Source organism: Gouania willdenowi, chromosome 15 (assembly GCF_900634775.1).
Source record: "Gouania willdenowi chromosome 15, fGouWil2.1, whole genome shotgun sequence".
Taxonomy (NCBI): domain Eukaryota; kingdom Metazoa; phylum Chordata; class Actinopteri; order Blenniiformes; family Gobiesocidae; genus Gouania; species Gouania willdenowi.
In genome coordinates this window covers 11,154,241-11,166,891 of record NC_041058.1, presented here as the reverse complement: position 1 = coordinate 11,166,891, position 12,651 = coordinate 11,154,241, and positions in this window count along the sequence as shown.

Genomic DNA, 12,651 nt, shown 5'->3' with positions numbered 1-12,651 from the left:
TTGTGATGTTGGTATTATTTAAATTATTCTCTCAGTGTGTGTGTTTGGTGATGTTTGGTTGTTTTTGTAGATCATTTGGTATGTTTCTGTTATTTTTGTGTGTTTTGCAGTGATCTTGTGTATTTCTCTCTCATGTAGAGTGTTTTTGGTGTCATTTTGTGCATTTTTTTATTACTATATTTTTCTTTTATGATTAAATAAACATTTTATAAAACCCACATATTTGTAGTTTAATTTGTTTATTTCCCCCCTCTCTCTTCCTGTTGTGCCATCACATACTCCCATTTGAGAAACACTGGGATAGGTGACATCAGATACAGGTTCACACAGGCCTTTATATATTGGTGACTGAAGGGTTGATGATGAGCAGGTGTGTAGATTGCACAGGTGAGGTGATTGAGGGAGGCCCCGCCCACACAGACGAGGAGAGAAAAAGGCAGGACACACTGCCAAACCTAGCAGGAGTGCAACCTAAAAATGTGACCATGAAAGCTGCTACCCCCGCTATTATTTTAAGCAAATGAAAATCATAGCGTTGGCCCCAAAAATCAATGATTCAAACATGATTTACTCCAAGAATAAAGGGAAAAGGTTGAAATGGCCAGTCTCTACCATAAAAACTCAATTTGTTTTTTTTTTTTTTAAATAATTCAAAAAAACTTTCTTTTTCTTTCTATTTTTTGTGGTGCTGGGAGTGGGTGATGTGAAGTGCCCATGTAGGAGGCCTGTCTGGTAGGAGCCCGGCCCGTCCGCATGGCGAGCCACCGGAGAGGGTAGATGGCGCAGACAGGCACGCGGCACTGCGGGCCCCAGGGACGCGCCGAGCAGCACAACCGGAGACCCCCCGCGGCACCCCCCGAACTATGCCGGCCATACGGAGCACGGCGGGACCCCCCCCAGGCGAAGCCACATCCCCCAGCAGCCCAGGAGGCGCCGCCAGCCCGCCCGGAGCGGCCCGCCAAAGCTCAATTTATTGACTGACAGTGATTCTCTTACATGCATTATCCACCGTGATACCAGAATGAAGTTAAAACACTTCTATGTATGTGTCTCTGTAACTCCACGTTCCCCAAAAGCAATGCATGAAAATAGCAACAAACATGTTGTCAGTGGTGGAGAAAATAAACTATCAAATGATAATTTCATCCTTTTTTTTTAACAATTTCTTTTCAATTTACTGATCAATTTGGCATAAACTATGATTTTATCTAATAAAAGATTATTGTGGGTAGCAGCTTTAATATCCATCCGTCTAATTTCCAACCCACTTGCTCCTTTTCAGGGTCGCAGACCTTACTTAACATAATGAATATTAGTAATAAAGTTGGAGCATATCATTAAACGTCTAATGTGTAGAGCTACAGTAAAAAAAATAATCCTTTAAAGCTAAACATTTCCATATTTCATATATTGGAAGCTTCATGCTGAATACTTTGAATATATCATTATTTTTATTTTATTTAATGAAATATGCACACCATGTGCCTTTCTAAAAGATTTATGTTATAAATATTTATATTTAACAACTAATTATCATCTTAAAGCTATAACTTAAACCCAAAGCTGGTAATGTGCCACACTGAAAAATGTAAATACTGTTCATGCGCAGCACGCTGTAGATAGAGAGAGCCTGTATTATTTAAAAATCTACAATTTAGAGAATCACGGTAACGCAACGAGCTCCAGAGTCAGTGTTAGCTGACGAATGGCTGTAATTAAACAAACATAACCAAAGAAAATCTGGGATATAACTTCAACCGTGTGTCAGTTCTGTACGAGTTATTGGTGGGATTAATTGTTTGTCTTTGGGATCTGTTTTGTAAAATTGGAAAATTAGGACAGCGGTAATCAGTCACTACACCATTAAACAGGGACGCACACTGCGATAAGCAAAGCGCTAACAGACAGAGTCTACAGGCAGACATAAAAACTAAAAAAATACAATGTTTTCTTTTTTGTTTGATGCTCATGAGCATCAAAGGTTTTTGGATGCATTAGCAACAGCATGTCCAAAAACCTTCTTAGCATCATCATGATTGCAGGAAACAAAAATATAAATGCAATACTTTAGCTCCCATTTAAAAGACATCAATTTAGAAGTCATTTTATAACACACCTGTGCTATAATTATGCTGCATCTTGATCTGCCACAGGAGGAGGGATTTAGACAAAGAAAATAGGCTTTTTATTTACTAAGGAAATGTTTAAGATACATTAGGCAATTGAATGGAAATCCCTGCTAAATACAGATAATCTATTGACAACATGACTGTTTGAAACGTGCTGACTCAGCTGAGTTCAAATTATAAAAATTTAAAGATCTGGTGGAATTGCAAACTGTGTAAATTCCATATAGGGCAAAGTGCAATGATTTACCTCAAAATGTACAAAAGTCATTTACTCAGACGGAAGGAGGAGATATGTTGCGAGGAAAACTAAATTTCACAATACCGACGGTGTACAGTAGGATGAAAAGTTTTTGTGTGTCCGTACAAGGGGTGAAATTGTGGAACAGTTTACATGAGCAGCTCAAGGAATGTTCAAATATAAAACAATTTAGGAAAAGATTTAAATGACATTATTTTTGAGCGTTATAAAAATGAAGGAAAATGAGTTGGTTTAGCTGAAATTGAAACATTGTTTAAATGTATAAAAATACTGTATATGTGCTTGTGTTATGTAAGAAAGTAGATAAAACCAAAGGAAGTAAGCTATTGTATTAAGACTTTGGAAGTGTTAAACTTCATCCCACTCCTTTTCGAGCAGCGGTGAATTTTCTGTTTTCTTTGGATTATTGTCTTATGTTGTACATACTGTACACTTTTTCATTGTGTGCTTGAAATAAAACTAAACTAATAATAGTTGAGAGTTTACATCCCTGCAGTGCAGAGCAAGCGGTTACAATCAGTTCCAATTTTAGTAGCCGTTATACTGCCCTGTATTGCTTTTATGGGATGATCTGACGTATTTATGACCCAATGCGACGCAGCGGTCAGACAAAATCTTAAATTGACTATTTCTGTGACCAGAAAAGGTGAAGAGGAGAAGAATGCGACGTAGCAGCTCATGTGAGTGTTTGAAACGGGCTGACTCAGCTGATAGTGTAGAGTTTACTTACCTGTGGCGCAGAGCGAGCGGTTACAATCAGTTCCATTTTTAGTAGCCGTTACACTGCCCTGTATTGCTTTTATGGGATGATCTGACGTATTTATGACCCAATGCGACGCAGCGGTCAGACAAAACAATGGGCTATCGTCTTAAATTGACTAGATAACATAGGCAATTGATTGGAAATCTCTACTAAATATAGACATTCTATTGACAACATGGGTTTTTGCCTTTCTTCTTTGTTTTCAGGGGATTTTTCCATTTATTCCAGCTTTTTAGTCAAATGTTCAATTTGCTCACAGCAGTGAGTTGGTGTGTGAAGGTGTTTGTTCACACATGTTGGCATAGAGACCAAATGGCGTCTTGTCCATGGTTAACTTGTTCTCAGTGTGAGCTGGTACAGGCAACAACAGAGCTCTGTAGGCAAAAACACAAGTGTTGCATTTATATTTTTGTTATAGATTCCACTTTGACATATTGCTGAAAAAACATTACTGAGGTAGCCAAGTTTTGATGGTTTTAAAATGCTGTAAAGTTACTTTTTGTCAGAGGGAATGATTATCTTTCAAGCAATGTGTGTGTGTGTGTGTATGTTTTTACTGAGACAGTTTGTTACCTGTGTCCTTGTACAAGTGCCAGAATAGTGGGCACGGCCTGATTTTTAATTACTGTAGGAGTCATCACATCTAACCTTGCCCTATTCACAGGTCCATAAATGACCGTCCTGCTGTAAGCGGATACTTTGTACTCACTATCACTAGGATCTCATCTAGGGCTGGGGTGACATCAAGATTCAAGATATATGGAGTTTTCTATTTTGATGATATAGATAATTACAATATCTGGGCCCAGCCCTAATCTCATCACCTACATTTTGGGTAAAATGAAGTTTAAATAATGGTTATTCAATGCTGCTCTAAAAATGCACAAAGGACAGACATTGCTTTACTCATTGTGTAGAAAAAAAGCCTTTGTTCTTCCCAATGACGGGGAAAGAAAAAGCTTTTAGCTCTCATAAGAGGTCTCTTCAGTTCAGAAGTTCACTTATGAATCTTCAAGCACAATTTAAAATCTAGCTGCTTAAAAAATTATACCAGAATATATATAACCTGGATGATTGAGACCCAGATCATTAAGATTGCGTTTTGTGAATTATTTGAGTTTTTTTAGTTTTATTTAGGTTTTTTTTTTTTCCAACTGCAAAGGCTCTCCGAGCAAAGACGAACCGACAAGCGTTCCTTGAGACGACAGAGGGTAATTAATTAGGAAACCTGTGGACAGGAGACACAGGCGAACTGATTTAAACAAGCACTGAAACCCACAGACTGGCATATTGACTTTGTTGCGGGAACTCATTGTAAAATAAGGATTCTTCATTGTTTTTGTCATGCTTTTTTTTACATTTTTTTACATTTTAATTGCATTCAGATCTCACACTTTCCACAACAGCTGTGTGCAATTTGTTTGTTCAGTTTTAATGTATTCAGTGGTAAAAAAAAATAAATAAATATATAAATAAAAATAATAAATAAATAAGTAAAAATGAGTCACCTTCATACACAGTCATAATTCAAGATGGCTCACTAGTTCTGAAGTTTTCGATTAGTCAGTTTTTGGAAATCATAAACATTGATTGAAGTATAGTTATGTCGTCTCCCGCCAGAAATGACTCAGACAGATCAAATGAATAGGGAACACCTTGGGGATTTTTCCAGCAGTGTTCACTCACCTCTTGCAGAGCAGCCACAGAGGGAATTAAAGGGGAACTGCAATAAAAAAAAAAAAAAAAAGATGAGTGAGGGATTTGGATAAATCACCCAGGATTACCCTGTTATATGAGCTATTTTGTCGTAAACGCTCATCGTATCCAGCACTACACACACCTAGGAGAAAATACTTCTTGTAACCTTCCCACTGCTCGATGTTGCTGTAATTTATAACTGAACATGATTTAATTTAAACTGTGTAAAACAGCAGGTGATCACAAAGCTTCCTAATTGAAGAGACAGAATGGTGAAGAAGTAATTCTGCTCCTTAAACAGACTGTCAATGGTGTATATAATATCTTAGTGGGGGTGAAATGAAGGTATGATAACTTTGATGCTCTAATTAGAATAGAAAATTATTTGTTCTCAGAGTCACCAAAAGCATTTAGAAACCGCTCAAGAGAGCATTGCCTTCTGTTGTTGTTAAAAGGTAAATCCATTTTCCAAAAGGCGTTCCCATTACAGGAAAAAGTCCAAAATGTCAGCACATTTCTTCAGCTTTTTCCCTCTGTGTCCACTCAACTACAATATGTGCTTTATTGATCACAGCTGCTGTTTGCTTTGCTCGTTCCAGCCACATGTCAGCGCTTTCTCAGCAGACGCAGCCTCTCAACAAAAAACCACTTACGTTCAAACATAAAAAGAAAACACCAGCCATTTACACACATTCATATTGCAAACTATTCAGAAATCAGATTCAAAGCAGCACTCTGAAATCCTATTAGAAGTCGCAAGATAGGCAAAGTGAAATTTAGCTTCTTTAGGGAACAAAGTAATAAACGGGACGGATTGGTGCAAAAAATCTCTCATACGGTAAATTTAAAGACTTTGACAACCCGAGATATAATGACTTCAATCTGAAAGGCGAAGAAAAGTGTGTGGGAAAGCCCTAGCGTGCACGCAACACTCAGTTAAAAGAGATAATTCAAAACCTTTGAGTTTCTATAGCATCACAAAGCTATGGGACTTCAAATAGCTGTATTTGTTTTGATGAATATGAACAATTCAGTGAATTGAGAAAACTTATTCTATCCTTTTTTTTTTTCAACTGAAGGATCAATATTAAGTTTTATCTTGGTAAATGACAATCTTGGTATTATCTTAGCTTGACTAGAAGGTATTATCTACCTCTGTTCCTTTTTAGATGGAACAACTAGCAACAAGATCTAAAGTTGTCATGTGACCGTTTTAAGCAAATGTCTAGATCCTAACAACAAGCTTTTTTATGAATTTCTGCTGCACTTAACCTGTCTGAACCATTTAAATGTTGTCTCGAAGGGACTACCTGTATAAATAAATGTGCATTGCCTTATTGATGGACTATCATCCTTTCAACAGCGATACGCTTGCCCTCTGGGATTGTGTCCAACAACCCCAGTAAACCTATATTATATTTAACCTCTCTGAATACACAAAGCAGAAGAATGTCAGAATTTACCCCTTTTTTTCTTAAAAGACTATTTATTTTAGCAACCGGTAAAATGAAAGTGTTGCCAGGAAAAACAAATCAGCAACTTACAACGACTCAAAGGTAGTGAGATGCAAATATTGATTTGCCTTTTCCAAAAAGCAATTTGCACGTTGATCTGCAGTTAGAAGAAAAAAAGGCGCGAGTCAATGTTTCTTCGATCAAGTGCAAATTCAGTGGATGGAAAATATGGAAATATGTGAGAACTAAGTCATGGAATAAAACACATAAGCATTGTAAAAGTATGATTTTTGGAGCATTTAAATTAATCAGAAGCAGGAGGTTATAAAGACTTTTGACCATCTTTAGGCCAAAAGATTCAAACATCCAGGGAACGTATGACTATAACTTGAAGATTTGCCTGTTTCTGACATTAAATATGTATTTTAGTCAAGAATCTTGCTGGTGGATATAGCAAAAAAAAAGTGTAAATAAAGTGTAAATAGTTTATAGTAAATAAACTATACTATACGTTAAATATATACATTAGGGGTGTGCATTGCCATGAATCTGACGAAATGATGCGATTCATGATTTGCATGTCACATTACGATATATCTCGATACTACATGATACAATATAATATAGAAAGTGTTAATTTGTACGGTTGCCATACAGACAACCCTAAGGTGCTATGGTACATAGCGTCTTAGGGTTAGGTTTAGGTTATAACTAGGGATGTAACGATTCACTCAACTTCCGATACGATTCAATTCAAGATACTGGGTTCACGATACGATTCTCTCACAATTTATTTTTACAAAATGGGACTGTAGACAAATGATGATTGAAAAATATTCCTTTATTTTTTTTGGGAAAAAAACTAGAAAATACTGTACTATTTTCCTTTTATTTTTCATTGTCAAAAGAATCCCTTGATAAACTATTCAAAACAATGCAATTTAACAAAAAATAAATCTTGAATGAAATAAGAAGAAGCCTATTAATTTAAATTCTGGTTCTATAATAAACAATGCAAAACTGCGTAATAGTTCTTTTTCTTTTTAAAATTGGACTTTAAAATAAAAAAAACAGTCATTGCCCTGTATTTACGTCAGATATTTGTTTGGACCAGCAGAGGATGCTGGTAACCCAGTGATCGGTTGCCATGCAGATATTCTGTGCAGTGAAGAAGAGATGCTATGTGCTAGCAGACCGAGATAACAGAAAAACGTGACTTTTACAGATATTCAAGTAATATTACAGATATTCTTTCGGTGCTAAAGGGGTAAGGAATCATTTATGAACATGTTTAAGAGTAGAAGGTTGCCAGAAAGGAAGTAGTAACAGATTCCGCCCGCCGCCTCAGCATTTGGACAAGAGAAGGATAAATATATAGCGCCCTCTGCTGTTTAAAAAAAGTACTGTGATTCAATTTTCAGAATGAATCGATTTTTAACTGCCTTACAATTAATCGTTACATCCCTAGTTATAACCCAATATTGCAAAAAAATTTTGTGTTAGGGTTAGTCTTAGTCACGTGACCTATACTGGCCAAATAGGGGCGCTGAGTACGGATAGAATGTCGGTATATTGATACGGCAACTGTACAGATAGCCACTGCTGATAATATCACAATATCAACAATTAAAAATTATCAAATTTCTCAAGTACAAAATGGTATGAAAAACTTTATTTCTTTTGTTTTTTCAAACTTGCGAGAACAAGTAAATGGTAACTAACTATAATTCAAGTACCAATATAAAAAAAAAACAAGTGGTATGCTTATCAAACTGTTGCCTCTACAACATATTCTGTTTTTGTTAAGTTCTTAAATTAATGAAAGAAAACCATATACATCTATAAAAGTGTACAGTATGTCCAACTTCCAAGCTAAAATGTATTGAGGAGTGAAGTAATTTAAAAAGGTCACTGACACCTGAAACGCAATTTGTTTTTCGTTAAAAAGCATGATCAAAAAATCAATTTGGACATTTTCTGGATCGATGCGATAATTGTGCGGTGAAATATTGTGATATATTCCTCATCGATTTTTTTCGTACACCCTTAATATACAGTATATAGTTTATACATTATCACGTACAGCCTCAAGTTTACTCCAATTTTGAAACGGAGTTGCACTGAACACCTCATCATGCTGCTTTACTTGCTTGTTACTTGTTTTGCTACAAATGAAATATCAGAGCAGGTGAATAGATACAACAAAGGGACTTAATAATCTGATCCCAGGTAAACAAACTGCAGGAGACAGAACAGAGAGCTAGGTGTCATTCTGCCAGGCTGTGCAGAGAGAGGAACAGCAGTGGCAGTGCCAAGATCAAGAAGCACCTGCTGCCTCAAAAGCTCTTCAGAGAAAATAATGAAGAGAAGCAAACCATAAAAACAATTTAGGGCGAAGTGTTTGGAGTCCGGCGTCTAACAGTGGCTTAAGGTGTGTTTCCAATTTCATCATAGCTTGGAATGTAATAAATTTTGGAGTCCGGATATTAACTTGTTGACCTTTTTTATCCGTTTCAACCTTATTGCTATGTTGAACTAGTGCTAGGATAATTCTTAGCTAATGACAAGTTAATACTATTGCTTGGCTAATGCTAAGTTATTGTTAATGCTAGGTTAGTGCTAATGCTAGGTTAGGGTTAATGTTAGGCTAATGCTATTGTTAGGCTCATGCTTATACTGTTAGTGTTAATGCTTATGCTATGTTAGTGCTAATGCTGAGTTAATGCTAATGCTAGGAAAATGCGAGTGCTAGCTTAATGCTAATGCTAGACTAATGCTAATGCTAGGTTAGGTTAATGCTGTGTTAATGCTATCTAATGCTATTCCAAAGCTATGCTAATACTAAGCTAATGCTAAGCTAATGCAGTGCGACGCAGGCCAGCACCTGCATCCTCACTTGCATTTTCTTCAGGAAATGCAATAATTCTTGTTATCTTTAAGAATTACTGGAGTCTATTTATAATTATCCGAACAAATGTACAGATGTAATCTGTAATGTACAGATTATGTACAAATTAATTAAAGTACAGGTTATGTACAAATTCATGTACAGCTTTAAGCTATATTTATATTTCATGCCACATTGCCTCAACTGTAAAACCAAGCCAACAGTCCTAAAGGTGGCGCTACAGCAAACCTCTAAGTTTTAAGCAATTGAAAATTCACAACAAATCAACCCTATGAACTACAGATTTCAAACTTTGACCAAAGTGTAGAACTGATACTCGCGAAACATTTGTATATTGTATATAGTCCATGACTTTTACTTTTACAAACTGTAAAGTACATTTTTATTGTATTTAGTAGGAACACAATTTTAAAAAAATTCCAAAATGTTCAGAGGTATGTATCTGTATTGAATAAACATGAATAATATATTCATGTTATGTAAGTATATGTATAAAGTAATTGACTTTGTTTGATTGCGTATGAGTATTTTACCAATTTAACGCAATATTGCAGTTGGTGTGCACTAAACGTTCTGATAAGGTTTTTTCAAATTAACATTGCCCACACTCAAAATTACATACATTACGAATATGAAATAAGTTGTAAGGAATAAATCATCACAGCATCAATCTCAGTTTTGCAGAAGGTGATGATGTATCTTTGCTGTGTGTGAATCCTCTAAAGTGACTGGTGGTCAATGGGAAACATTAAACACAAGAGAAAAAGTCCATTTTTATTTTGTTGGGTTTTTGTATCAGTGCCAAACTTGTCTGAAAAACAACACATTTACTGTAGCTGTTTCTGGGGAAAAAAAGGCTTTAAAACCAAAGCAAATCCAATTTGCTAAAACACAAGGAGGTAAAAAAATCAAAAAGTTAAAGACCCTTCATTGCCACTCTTATTAGTTCACCAAATGTTCTGAGAGTGAAGCAGAAGACAAAATGAGATTCTGAAATGCACAGCAAACCTCCAGTTAATGGACTCTTGTAGTCCATGAATGATTGTCTTCGATAGTGGAGAATTCCATTACACATGTCCTCTGTTTCTATTCTTCATCATGAGGCATCCAGAATATTATATAGCATTGACTCAGGCTTCATTGGCATTTGTTTCAATGCTTTAATACATTTTCACATACAATATTTAGGTGTAACAGCCCTGGCTTTGCAAATGTGCGCATATCTCATGTGCACGTTTACTTCACAATGGACCTATAGGAAATGCATTTTGCCAATGTATTACAAAGCATGCATATGTTTTCTCCATGTGTTTTGCACCAAAGTATGTGATTATCGTCTGTATCGGTAACTGAGTTTACTGCATTAGAAGATAGATAGAATACCTACCCTTACCTTATACTCTCTGTATTCAGATAGTGTTTTTTTTTTTTTTTTTTTAATCCACCATACAATATTCTATTTGTTTTAAACACGTATTAATCCTCTATCAGAAAAACCATCCCCTGTAACGCCAACAGCAGAAGAGGGATTTCCATATTATGTTTAGCATCTCTGAGTATTTGGCAAAATCAACAGATTAGTAAACATTGGCTCACACACAAGGTGTTTAGAAACCATTATTTCACTGCAATCCCATTAAAACATTTATCAATACTTGGTAGATGTCCTGTGAGATCCGATTTGGCAAAAGCATTGGCAAAAACAGCATCTTAACTTTACATTTCCTGGATTTTGTGACCAATTTCTATTGAATTAAAGGGAATATGATGTAATAACTTGAGGAAAATTGAAGGATCTTTTTAACAGTTTTAACATTAAAAATGCCTGCAATCAAGCGATATAAGCACCATGAGTGTTGACTTTCATTTAAACAATGATTCATGTTTTCTCTGTAATGTTAAGTTCCTATTATTTCCTAATGAGGACAGAATTGGATGCTCCATGTGCGTCAGTGGATAAAGACACAAAGCAAATCATTTTACACATAAAGTCAGATTTTTTTTAGCATTTTTATTTATTTATTTTTTATTTTTTCCAGTATCTTGAAACACTTGAAGCAACAGACTTTAGTGTGATACTTTACATTAGTGCTGTGACTCTGACACTGAACATGACCCCTGTGTCGGTTGAATCAAAGTGATGATGCTGTAATGTGTGGTGAGCCAATGAGAAGCCAGCTGTGTTCTGTCAGACTGCTCTATGATGGGAAAGCTTATTCTAGATAAGAAATAACAACACAACGATGACGACATTCTCTCCAAATCATGATCACGTTAGTTAAAGGATGAATTAAATATGAGTATTACACTTTAGTTTAGGGAACACCTATTAACCATGAATTAGTTGCTTATTACCATGCAAATTAGTAACATATTATTAGTCATTATTAAGTACTTATTAAAGCCTTATTCAGCATGGCCTTATTATATATCCAGTAAGTCATTAACTAAGAGTTTTACCTCAATAACCTAAGAATTATTACCTATTTGTAGTAAATAAGGAAGTTATTGTATATGAATTACAATCTTAACATGAATGAGGGTTAACCCTAATCCTAATCCTAATCCTAACCCTAATCCTAACCCAAACCTTGTTTGGACCGCATTAAGTGTAAGAGTAAGGCATTACTAAGTACTTAATGATGACTAACTAAGAGCCAATATGTTACTAATGCTGATAAGCAACTAATAAATGGTTAATAGGTCTTTCCTAAACTAAAGTGTTACCAGTATTTGTATCACTTTAAATAAATTCAATTGATTAAATTTGCAGCCAGAGTTTGTGATTTACCGCCGACTTTTATTTCCCTCCTTAGCGAATGACAATCTGTATTTTAACTATTGATTTAATTCATTTTTAACTCTTGATGCTGCTCAGTTACACTTGTTTTCAAGTGAAGCATCTGTCCATTTCCGTACCAGCAGCTTGAATTGAAACATCGTCAATTGAAATGCTTTTTCGTTTTCACAAATCCATTACGTCAACGTCCGTCTTTGGATGATGTAACAATAACTATAATTACCCCAGCTGTTCGTACAGAGAACTGATTCCTCTCCTGCTCACTGGAGAGCCTTTGGAAACACCAGTGCCAATGGGATTCAATTGGTAATTCATATTGTTATAATTTTCATCATGAGCTGCATTGTGTATAGGAAGAAAACTGTTTCCAGTCTGTAGATTTAGGAGGAGTGGTAATTTAAACTCTTACTGCCTGTATCTCAGCCCGACTGGTTGAATTTGTACATTAAAGGTTAAGAATGATTGAATTCACGTCAGGCCCTGGTTTTATTTTCGGGGATGACTATGAGCTGGTGGTTTCTGACAGATTCTTCCACTTTTGCTGTAACCACAAATGAGATGTTTCTTCTTCATATCCTCCCTCACAAACTATTCAGCTTTTCTTGTATAGTTTAAAACTGGATGTAGTAAATTTGTAGAG